At 46.8% G+C, this 12,810-nt stretch overlaps 1 protein-coding gene across 4 annotated transcripts in view; it reads left to right on the top strand.

The window, feature by feature from the left end:
- The window catches only part of PALD1 (phosphatase domain containing paladin 1), a 433,079-nt gene that overhangs the window by 276,205 nt on the left and 144,064 nt on the right, over positions 1 to 12,810 (top strand). The gene's annotated exons all lie outside the window — the stretch shown is intronic.

Below are 12,810 nucleotides of genomic sequence, written 5' to 3'. Positions count from 1 at the left end.
AAGTCTCATGCCTCAATACCCGGCACTGCCGCCGGCAATCGGGATGGGAGTGTGCGGCTGCATGTATTTCTATGCCTTAAAAATACATAAAAAATACCCCGGCCTTAAAAGGAGTCTGTCCGCCCAAAGTGACCATATAAACTAAGCACATTGCTTTGCATTGGTTAAAATCCCATCATCTTGTATGTTCTAATTGCTGTCTCTGTTTTGCAGAAATTTAATTTTAATCAAATATGCTAATTGGGGTGCTTGCTGCACCCTGGGTGTGACCAAGAGACCGAGTGCTATGTTTCAACCTTCTCACTTGGTGATTGACAGCACAGCTATGCTTGGTGTGATTACTTTCTGTAGATAAGCTTCAGGTAGGCCTGCACTGTCACTCTCCAGTGAGGGAGGGGAGGCAGGTAAAACCAGCCAATGGAACAATGCATTGAGCCTCTTGGGCACTCAGGGGTTCACTGAGCACCCTAAGGGACATATCAGATTAAACTTCAGATTCTGCATAACACTATAGGAGCACTATTTTTTATAAGGAATACAGTGCATGTGCTTATTTAATGCTGTCAGTTTGGGCAGACAGACTCCCTATAATTTTTCACTTGCGTATAGTTGTGTCGCTGTCATTTTTATTGGCATTGCTCTTCTTGGCTTCATAGTGAGCCAGATGTTCTGCAAAGCTTCTGGGGAAATATATGATTCGCCTCCGCTTCTTTGCTTTTCAACTAATTTACGACAATCTAGAGCCCGTTCACTTTATAGTGTACTGACCAGTTTTCTAGGAAACCACAAAGAATTTCACCTTGTCTTTAGTGACGCTTCAGTCTGTTCAGATCACTCCACCAGTTCATAGGTTCGACTCCAAAGTAGTCTGATTTTTTTATTTATTGCTATGTTGGTCTCATTTCCTGTTTTTAGTCCACCACTTCACATTATACAGTATATGCCATAGAAAAGGGTTTTTTCTTTTAACCCCTTTCCTACATTAGACATACTATTCCGTCCATGTGACCTGGGACCTAAGTCCCAAGGACTGAGTAGTAAGTCATAGCGATCAGCGGCCAGGTGTCAGCTGATTATCACAGCTGACACCCAGCACTATGTGTTGGGGCAGTCACGGACCGCCCCTGGCACACTGCGATCAAACCTGATCGCAGTGTACCGGAGGATCAGGAAAGCATTGGCAGGGAGGGGGCTCCCTCCGTGCTTCCCTGAGACCTCCGCAGCAGCGCGATGTGCAGCGCTGCTGCAGGGGCCTCCTTCCCTGCAGGTGTCCAGATCCAATATGGTGACGGGGACCTTCGGGGACCTGCAGGGAGGCGTCTTTCTCAGTGCCTGCAGAGCGTAGGCATGAGAAAAGGCCTTGTTACACATAACAATGTCCCAGCGATCCCACCAACGATCCGACATGATGGGGTCGCTGGGACATCGTTAGGCTGATCGCTGGTGAGCTGTCACAAAACAGCCCCTCCAGCGCTCAGGACCAGCGACCCTGGACGCTGGTTTCTAATGTAAACATCGGGTATCCAGGAGTCGCGTGGCTCTTGGATAGCCGCTGTTTACCTTGGAAACAGGCATACACGCTGGTTTCCAGCGTGTACTCCGGTTTCCAAGGTAAACAGAGGGTATCCAGGAGCTGCAGCTCCTGGATACCCGATTTTTACATTAGAAACCAGTGTCGCTGATCGCTGGTCTCTCACTGCCACATGCAGCGATGCGTGCTGGCCAGCGGGGGACCAGCGATGGAAAAACGGCCCAGCCAATCGAGGACTATCAGCAATAACGTGCAGGGGGGCCAGTCGCTGATCCCAGTCACACACAGCGATCTCGCTGGCGAGATCGCTGTGGTGTCACAAAATCAGCGATCTCGCTAGCGAGATCGCTATGTGTGATGGGGCCTAAAGCCTCCAGCAGTGCCTGCAGATCGCCGATCTGACACAGTGCTGTGCAAGGTGTCAGATCAGCGATCTGACATATTACAGTAATGTCCCCCCCAGGGACAATGTAATAAGGTAAAAAAAAAAGTGTAAAAATAATTTATAAAAAATCGATAAATTAAAAAAAATAAAAAATTCCCTAATAAATTCATTTTTTGAAAATAAAAAAAACAATAAAAGTACACATTTGGTATCACCATGTCCGTAACGACCCGCCCTATTACACTGTCCCACTAGTTAACGCCTTTAATGAACCCCTTAAAAAATAAAAATAAAGAGAAGCAAAAAATAATGCTTTAATATATCGCCGAAAAAAAAAGTGCAATAACGCACGATCAAAAAGACTGATATAAATAACCATGGTACCGCTGAAAACGTCATCTTGTCCCACAAAAAACGAGCCGCCACACAGCGTCATCAGCGAAAAAATAAGTTATAGCTCGCAGAATAAAGCGATGCAAAAATAATTTTTTTATATAAAATTGTTTTCATTGCATAAAACCGCCAAAACACAAAAAAAGACATAAATGAGGTATCGCTGTAACCGTACTGTTCCGAACAATAAAACTGCTTTATCAATTTTACCACACGCGGAACGGTGTAAACACACCCCCCAAAAGAAATTCATGAAATGCCGGTTTTTGTTCATTCAGAGTCCCAAAAATCGGAATAAAAAGCGATCAAAAAATGTCACGTGCCCAAAAATGGTACCAATAAAAACGTCAACTCGTCCTTCAAAAAAGACCTCACATGACTCTGTGGGTCAAAATATGGAAAAAGTGTAGCTCTCAATTTGTGGTGATGCAAAGACTATCTTTACAATAAAAAGCGTCTTTTAGCGTATGACAGCTGCCAAACATAAAAACCCGCCATAAATAGTAAATCAAACCCCCCTTTATCACCCTCTTAATTATGGAAAAATAATAAAATAAAAAATTATTTTTTTCCCTTCACCCATGACAGCACACCTGAGAGAGGGATCCGCCTCGCCAGGACAGGAACCTACTGAGACATATGGGGTGGCACCTCTCCCCCGCTTCAGTTGGGTTCCTGTCCTGGAAGGAATCCCACTGTGGCGGTGCCTGTCATGGGTGAAGAAAGAAGAAAAAAAAAAAGGAAAGGGATCCAGGCCCGTCCCGGCGCGGGAAGAACAGGTAACTTACCTGTAGCGCCGGCCGTCGGGTCCTGGAAGCACAGTCCCCGGTGTTCCTCTGGGCTCTGGGTTCGTGTGGGCGCGGATGGGATCCCGGTGGCTTCGGGGAGCCCCCACCCCGCCGCCCTCCCCTCGCGCACGCCGCATCTCGATCTCCGTGGCAGGGGAGAGACGCTGGCTCATTCCGGCCGCTGACGTCAGCGGCGCTATGGATTGTGGGTGCGCCGGCTGACGTCAGCACAGGGCGACGGTGTCATGGCGCCGGGTGCGACGCTGGCCGGCTTTTCTGAAGTGGTCGGCCGGCGGTCGCAAGGGGGAGGGGAGGAGACACCACCGACAGAGGCTGCATATAACCAAGGACCAGCGGCGTGGGAGACTGTGGAAAATGGAGTCAGAGCAGGAGAGATTGCTGTCCCTCACAACCCTCAGGCAAACATGGAAGCCGCTCAAGTAGCAGCCGCCACAGATCTGGAGAATCTCAAGGTCCGGAGAGCACAGGTCACGTGCTCCGACGCAGCCTTCAAGTCCGGTACCCTTGATTATGGGTGGTGAGTGATCTTCGCGAATCCTAGCATTTATGTTAATAGGGATTCTCTGTTGTATGCTTTACCCTGTAGGAAAGGCCCAAAAAAGCAGTAAGCAAGAAGAACAATAGGGACTATGCTATATGTAAAACTCCCCAAGCAAGAGACTGGCAGAAAGATCTCTGTGCCTCTTGCATTCAGCGGACCATGGCGGAGGAAGCCCTTAGTTTCGCAGCCAATTTGATATCCGCCCTCAGGTCAGAAATGGAGGGTTCAATTAAGACCCTATTGAAAAAAGGGAACAAAAGTAGGAAGAATCCCCCTAGCTCTCCCTCAGATTCCTCATCAGCCTCGTCTCAGGCGGAACAGACATCCTCCTCATACTCCTTAGACAGTGACACGGGGGGTAAGCCATGTTTCCCTGTAGAAGACACAGATGCTCTTCTAAAGGCCATTAGAACCACAATGTGCCTACAGGAAGAAAGGGCGGCCAAAACCCTAGAGGAAAAAACGGCCCTTTGCAGTGAACAAGCAGATCCAGGCGCTTGAGAGAGAGAGAGAGCGGAGGAAACCCGAAAAATCTGGGGCCCTTCCGTCCACCTCTAAGAGACGATACCCCTTTGAGCACAAGGATGCGGAGATATGGGACAAAGTCCCAAAAATAGATGCAGCAGTATCCACGTCTTCCAAAAAGTCGTCCCTGCCCTTGGAAGACTCAGGGGTTCTTAGAGACCCGCTGGACAAAAAGGCAGACTCATATTTGAGGCACGCGTGGGAAGCGACAGCAAGAGGACTAAAGCCGGCGATAGCAGGCACCTGAACGGCACGCTCCCTCATGATCTGGCTTAAGCAGTTAGAAGAAAAGCTGGCATCAAAGGTCCCAAGAAAGAAAATTTTAGCAGATATGTATCTCTTGTACGGGGCAGCAGCTTTTTTGGCAGATACCTCGGCAGACTCTGAGGTTGACACCTAGGGCAGCGGGACTATCAAATGCTGCCAGACGCTTGTTATGGCTTAAGGGCTGCCCGGGTGACCTACAGTCTAAAGCTAAATTGTGCTCTCTCCCCTGCGATGGTCGGTTCTTATTCGGCAAGAACTTGGACGATATCCTGGAGAAAGCAAGCGATGGGGAAAAAAGGCTTCCCCAGGTTCCCGACGGAACTGAGGAGACAGCCCTTTCGGAGGGGAAGATTCAATAGGGGGCGTCCTCCCGCTGACAGGAGAAGATGGGAGGATAAAAGGAAAAAAGAGTCGGGATTTATGTTTGGTGGAAACACCTCCACCTCAAAGAAATCGCCAGTATTCCAGTGGGGGGGAGATTGGCACTCTTTTTTCAGGCCTGGGAAAATATCCCCCCCCAATACCTGGATCCTGGATCCTGGGCATCTTAAGAGAAGGCCTGAGAATCCCCTTTATTTGCCAGCCAAAACCCGTGGTTGTCATTACACCCATCAGGAAGGTGACCGAAGAACAGTTGGCCTTAGAAGCAGAGATCCTGAGCCTGATAGACAAGCGGGTACTTTACGAGGTCTCACACACACAAGAAGGAAGGGGGTTCTATTCACCCCTTTTTCTGATAAAAAAAACCAGATCAATCATTCAGGACGATTATAAATCTCAGACGGCTCAATCGATGGATAAGAAACCAGACCTTCAAGATGGAGTTAGTGGCTACGGCCGTGAAGCTACTACATCAAGATTGTTTTATGGCCGTAGTCGACTTAAAGGATGCATATTATCACATCTCTATCCATCCAGATTACCAAAAATACTTGAGGGTAGCGCTTTATATCCAAGGCGTACTGAGGCATTTCCAGTTCAGAGCTCTTCCATTTGGCATATCCATAGCCCCGAGAGTTTTCACCAAGGTCATAGCGGAGGTGACAGCCTTTCTCCGGATTCACGATACGGTCATAATACCATACTTGGACGATTTCCTTATAGTGGGCAGCTCAGAGGACCACTGCACGGCACAGTTGAGCCGTGTGACCGACACCTTGCAAGAATTAGGGTGGATAATCAATTTCAAAAAATTGAAATTACAACCCCTAAAAAAAGACCTTCCTGGGATTTATACTGGATTCAGAAAGGCAGGCGTATCTGCTCCCAGAGTCCAAAATAGAGAAGGTACAGAATCTGGCCTTGGCGGCTCGAAACCAATCATGTATGACATTGAGAAGGGCAATGTCCCTACTAGGTACCCTAACGTCCTGTATTCCGGTGGTCAGGTGGGCACAATTTCACACCCGACAACTCTAGGGGTAGATATTTTATCAGCACAAACACAAAGATTGCTAAGAGGGCGTTTAGAAGGAAAGCTGGAGCTTTCCGTAAAACCAGAGTCTCTCTCAACTGGTAGCTGGACGGTACAAATCTGATCTAAGGAATACCGTGGGACAGACAGACGACAGATGTGATTTTAACAGATGCAAGCTCCTCGGGGAGGGGGGCACACCTAAGGGGCCTCATAGGCCAGGGCTCCTGGACACCTCAAGAAATGGAGGCATCTTCCAACCTAAGAGAACTGTGGGCAGTGAACAAGGCCCTAAGTCACTTCATTTCGCTACTCCAGGGTCGCAATGTACGCATCATGTCAGACAACAGGGTAACAGTGGCATACATCAACCACCAAGGAGGGACAAGATCACACTCCCTAATGAAAGCGGCGAGCGACATTCTGAGCAGAGGAGCACCTACACTCCTTGACAGCCTTACACATAAAAGGGGCAGAAAACATAGATGCAGATTTTCTGAGTCGCAATACCCTGAGGCAAGGAGAATGGGCGCTAAATCGGTCCATTTTTCAAAAAATAACGTGGCTTTGGGGGAAACCAGTAATAGACCTCTTTGCCAACAAGCACAACAGGCAGACAGAAAGGTTTTGCTCTCTAAACCCGAGGGAAAAGCCATGGGCAGTGGACTCATTGCACATCCAGTGGAACTTCAGTCTAGCTTATGCGTTCCCCCCAGTGGCTCTGATCCCAACAGGTATCAGGAAGATCAGAAACGATCAAGCCAGGGTGATTCTAATAGCCCCATTTTGGCCGAAAAGGCCCTGGTTTTTCTCTACTACAAAGAATGTCCCTCTCCAATCCATGGGTTCTGCCAGAAATCCCGGACCTACTAGCTCAAGGCCCAATATTCCACGCTCAGGTCAAAGGATTCCATCTGACGGCGTGGAATTTAAAAGGTCGCTTTTAATGGATAGCGGGTTCTCCCCTGGGTTGGTGGCCACCCTGCTAAAGAGTAGGAAACCAGTGACGACTAACATCTACGGCAGAACATGGAATAAGTTCCTAGGTAAGCCGTTAGAAAAAGAACCCCCGATTAGTGCCATCCTGGAGTTCTTGCAATCAGGGTTGCAGTTGGGGTTAGCGGTGAACACGCTTAAAGATCACGTGTCTGCACTAGGGGCGCTCTACAACTGCAAATTGGCATCAAATAGATGGGTAGTCAGATTAATTAAATCCTGCCATAGAGCTAGGCCTATCCCAATACCCAGAATAGCCCCCTGGGATTTAAACCTAGTGCTAGAAGCCCTTACAAAGGAACCGAATGAGCCATTACACCAGCTACCCCTAAAGTTTCTGACCCTAAAGACGATCATTTTAGTGGCCCTTGCATCAGCCCGCAAAATAAGCGACTTACAGGCTCTCTCGGTAAATCCACCTTATACACAAGTCTTTCAGGATAGGGTGGTGTTAAGAACAGACCCCGCTTATCTGCCTAAGGTAGCATCAGATTTCCATCGGGGACAGGAGATTGTCCTCCCATCCTTCTGCGAGAATCCAAAAAATATGGGGGAGGAAAAATTCCATAGGTTGGATGTTAAGAGAGCTCTATTAGAATACATATCTGTCACTAGCCAGTGGAGGAGGTCCCAGTCCCTATTCGTAGCTTTTCAGGGTGCCAGGAAAGCTATGGGGTTTTGAAAGGGACTATTGCTAGATGGATTAGGGAGGCCATTAGTGTTGCCTACTCAGCTAGTGGTATCCTGATTCCTGACTGCATCAAGGCTCATTCCACCAGAGCCGTGGCAACCTCCTGGGCTGAAAAGGCAGAGGTATCGATTGATCAAATCTGTAAGGCTGCTACCTGGGCCTCACCTTCAACCTTCTTTAAGCACTATAGATTAAATCTATCCTCCTCTGCTGACCTAACCTTTGGTAGAAGGGTGCTGCAAGCGGTGGTTCCTCCCTAAGGTGTTTCGAAGTCTCCAAAAATCTCTCAGGTGTGCTATCATGGGTGAAGGGAAAACCACCATGGTCACTTACTGGTAGCCGGTTCTTCCGGAACCCATGACAGCACCCGTATATTCCCCCCCCCCCTTTTTCACCGTATGGGTGTGCACAGTTAGTAGGGTGCTTTTGAGTGATGTGGTGTTGGATTAAACATGTAATTAACCGGGAAGTCCTTTCAATGCTCTGTAACCCAACTGAAGTGGGGAAGAGGTGCTGCCCCTTATGTCTCAGTAGGTTCCTGTCCTGGCGGGGTGGATCCTTCTCTCAGGTGTGCTGTCATGGGTTCTGGAAAAACCGGCTACCGGTAAGTAACCATGCTGGTATTTCCATTTTCCAGTTAGGGTTAGGGCTAGGGTTAGGGCTGAGATTAGGGTTAGGGGTGTGTTGGGGTTAGGGTTGGAGTTAGAATTGGGGGGTTTCCACTGTTATGGCACATCAGGGGCTTTCCATACGCGACATGGCTTCCTTTCCGAGCTCTGCGCCATGCGCCCAATTAGTCGTTTACCCCCACATGTGGGATATCGGCGTACTCAGGACAAATTGTAAAATAACTCCTTGGGGGGTCTAGTTTCCAAAATGGGGTCACTTGTGGGGGTTTCCACGGTTTAGGCACATCAGGAGCTCTCCAAACGTGACATGGTGTCCGATCTGAATTCCAGCCAATTTTGCAGTGAAAAAGTCAAACGGCGCTCCTTCCCTTCTAAGCTCTGCTGTGCGCCAAAAGTGGTTCCCCCCCACATATCAGGTATCAGCGTACTCATGACAATAACTTTTGCAGTCCAATTTCTCCTGTAACCCTTGGTAAAATAAAAAAATTGAACCTGAAGTAATTTTTTTTTGTGAAAATAAGTTAAATGTTCATTTTTTTTTTAAACACTCAAAAAATTCCTGTGAAGCACCTGAAGGGTTAATAAACTTCTTGAATGTGGTTTTAAGCACCTTGAGGGGTGCAGTTTTTAGAATGGTGTAATTTTTTTAGGTATTTTCTACAATATAGACCCCTCAAAGTGACTTCAAATGTGATGTGGTCCCTAAAAATAAAATGGTGTTGTAAAAATGAGAAATCGCTGGTCAACTTTTAACACTTATAACTTCCTAACGAAAAAAAATTTTGGTTCCCAAATTGTGCTGATGTAAAGTAAACATGTGGGAAATGTTACTTATTAAGTTTCTTGAGTGCCATATCTCTGTGATTTAAGGTTATAAAAATTCAAAGTTGGAAAATTGCGAAATTTTCAAAATTTTTGCCAAATTTCCATTTTTTTCACAAACGCAAGTTATATCAATGAAATTTTACCACTAACATGAAGTACAATATGTCACGAGAAAACAATGTCAGAATCACCGGGATCCATGGAAGCGTTCCAGAGTTATTACCTCATAAAAGGGACAGGGGTCAGAATTGTAAAAATTGGCCCGAGCATTAACATGCAAACCACCCTTGGGAGTAAAGGGGTTAAAGGAATCTGTCTGCAAGTTTTTGCAACTTTGTCTGAGAGTAGCTTAATGTAGTCAGAGACCCTGAGACCAAATATGTATCACTGGGTGCAGTGATTGTGACACAATCGAAATTTTTAGATTTAGCAATGTAACAGAGCTGAGAAAGCTAACCCCACACAACAGCTGACCTCGCCCACACCAGGCTCTGTACATTGTATACACAGTGAGCTGCTTATCACAAGGGGAGGAGTTGGACTAGCATACACACTGCTGTAATCCAGACAATGATAATCACCAGGTGATAAAATATTCAGTGTAAGAAAGCAGCATACAGCCGGACATGTGACACATTATTTCCTAGCTCATGCTGTTGTCAGATTACATAGCAAAAAACTACTGATAGATTCACTTTAACTTGTCTAGTAAGCAGTTATGTATATTGTCAGTAGAATATAAGTATTTTCTAGATTGGAAGTATTATAGCCAACCTTGAGCTGTGAGAAGTCACCTCTATTGTGTCTAGTCCTGTTGTAGTAAATGTATACGTATATATAGACTCAAATGGACAACACCCTTAATACTTTTTGAATTTGAAGAAATGCACTTTTTATCATAGTAAGCGGAGGCTGTTGATGCCGTATTATAAGGAACAGCTTCTTCAGCTACTCTCTCATATAGCACCCATGGCTCTCATTAGGCATATGATGGACTCGTGTAATGGTGCTGGTCAGCTGCTGTCCCCACTCAATCAGCAGGGTAGAGTATTCTGATAATGGAGAGAGTGGCGGCAATCATTATGTAATGCTCCCTCCATTCCCAGCATATACGTAATGTACATGATGTATAGATTACCACTTATGTCACTTGCTTTTTTTCACACTGGTGTGGTCTTGTGTCTATCAAAAGGTCAAAATGTGCTGTCCTCAGACTGAGTCCCTATTACGGTCTTTGAAATAGACGACATGTGGGATGAAGGACTTTGGTCTGTTTTCCTATATAAAAATGAAAAGTGATATGTAATAAGTAAATCCTTGTCAGTTACTTGACAGGAAGAACAATTGTCATATTTATTACCCATCCACATGGGAAGATCAAGTACAAAAACTATTTTATGATGGAAAAAAAACCCGAAACAACATTCGGAGAGCACTAATCACACAAATTGGACAATTCACAGATGTCTATCTGTCTTAAAATTCAATCTTGCCCCGCCTGAGCCATAGTCTACAAATTTAAAGGGCAGGTTGGTTCCAGCTGTAATTAAAAACAGCCTTTGGCTATGTGGAGTAGCAGCGTTCTAATCACACAGTTAAATCTGCATGTGTTCCTTAAACCATGTGAATTTAGCACATCTGGGGCGGGGCCTAGCTCTTCATGTGAGAAGTTGGGTGGCTGTGCTTCTCTGCCACCATTAGCCTCAATTATCCTGCACAGAGCCCGAACCAGCTAATTCCTTTACCAGGATCAGATGTCTGAAGGTCCCAGGAGTCAGGGGTGAGCTTCTGCCAGACTCAGAGAGGCAGACATGGGCCGCAAAAGGCAGAAAGATGTTGGAGCCTGCAGCAGTGCCTCAGTCCAAGATGGTGCTGAGAGAGAGGAGGAGGCGGGAAGAAGAAACACATCCTTTGCACAGAGGCTGGAAGTCTCAGCCCGGCTGAACAGGTATGTGAGGGGCATAGAGACAGATGAAGAAGGAAATGGAGGGAGTGAGAAGCACAGAGATGAGGAGGAAGATGATGAGGAGATGCCTGTGCTGAATGCAGAGCTGGAGCAGGAGGAAGAGGGGGATGGTGACACTGTGCAGTTAGCTGAAAGTGCAGATGTAGCAGAGCCCACCCTGCGGGATGTATTCCAAGCTGTCTTATACTGCAAGACTGCCTTAACTGCTCTAACAAAGCAAGTGAATTGCTTGAAAGAAGAAATGGGAGGCATAAAAACATCTATGCAGAAAGTTACAGCCAGATTAACTGAGGTGGAGGACAGAGTTGGTGTAACAGAAGATCACTTAACCTCAGTGCAAAAGACACAACAACAGCACACTCAGAGGATCACGGTAGTAGCCAATAAAAATGATGACCTGGAAAACCGGTCACGTAGGAACAATTTGCGCATTGTGGGCATCCCTGAGAGAGCTGAGGGTGCTGACCCCACAACCTTTATTGAAACCTGGCTGCTGGACAAGTTTGGTGCTGATAACTTGTCGAGAGTGTTTGCGGTGGAGCGTGCCCATCGCGTACCCATGAGACTCCCAGTGCCGGGAGATGGACCTCGCACGATGCTAGCCAGAATCCTGAATTGCAGAGACAGGGACCCTATCTTACGAAAGGCTGCAAAGTTGACAGATCTTAACCTGGAGGGCAAACGAATCGAAATATACCCGGATTACTCAGCCGAGGTGCAAAAGTTGCGACTGCGGTATGGCGAAGTGAAGAAACAGCTCCGCTCTTTGCATTTGAAATACTCTACAATTTATCCTGCTAAATTAAGAGTGGAAGCTTTTGGAAAGGTCATTTTTTTCCCGTCACCGGTTGAGGCTGCTTCGTGGTTGGAGCGCAACCGGAGCAAATTGAGAGAAGATAATGGCAATATGACCACATGACCCTGCTAGACTGATCACTGGACAGGGTTGTGGCGCTGCTTTACTCTGCGAAATAGGAGCGCAGAGGAGGGGGAGAACTCCCCACTGGGATCTACGTATTATGGTTAATTGTTTGACTAATGGTTCGGGACTATGCATACTGTTGACAATATGGCGGAGAGGCTGCCAATGATGGAGGAGGACACGACGCATGTTGAAGTGCGGAATACTGAGAAGTTGCTCAGGTTCTTTGAGCTCCCACTCTCACGTTGGGGAGAGAGTGACAACTGCAAAAGGGGAAGGGTGGGGGGAGGGGAAGCGGAGAGGGATGGGGGGAGGTGGGTGGGGCGGATTTGTAGGGAGATGGGGGGTTTTCATGCTGTTTGACCGGGTATGATTGGGACCACAATGTAATGATGTTACTTGATGATGATGGATTGTTCTTTCTAATGCACAATGAGTAACCGTACTGTTCGGATGTTAAGTTGGAATGTACGTGGTATATCTGATAAGGTTAAGAGGGCGGCTGTTCTGAATCATATCAAATCCTGTGAACCTATGATCGCGTGCTTGCAGGAGACACATCTCACTAGAGACACTATGCACTGGTTGTCAAGAGCCTGGATGCTAAAGACATATCATTCTACTTATTCCTCGTACTCCAGGGGGGTGTCAGTCCTAATACACAAAAACACACATTATGAAGAGCTGGAAGTGCATGTAGACAGTGAAGGGCAGTATGTATGGATTGCTTGCAGATTGTTCGGACACAAAATGATTTTAGTGGCTTTATATATCCCTCCACCTTACTCTAAAAAGAAACTACAAGCAGTACTGGAACTGACGGGCAGATGGGGGGAGACTCCATTGTTGATTATGGGAGACGTTAACAACACTATGAATGATTATTGGGATAAAGTACGACCGGCAGGTACGGAAG

Source organism: Dendrobates tinctorius, unplaced genomic scaffold (assembly GCF_039654945.1).
Source record: "Dendrobates tinctorius isolate UK_male_01 unplaced genomic scaffold, ASM3965494v1 ptg000089l, whole genome shotgun sequence".
In the NCBI taxonomy this organism is placed as follows: Eukaryota; Metazoa; Chordata; class Amphibia; order Anura; family Dendrobatidae; genus Dendrobates; species Dendrobates tinctorius.
The sequence above is the reverse complement of the archived record's forward strand: the minus strand, read 5'-3'. Positions and strand labels throughout refer to the sequence as shown.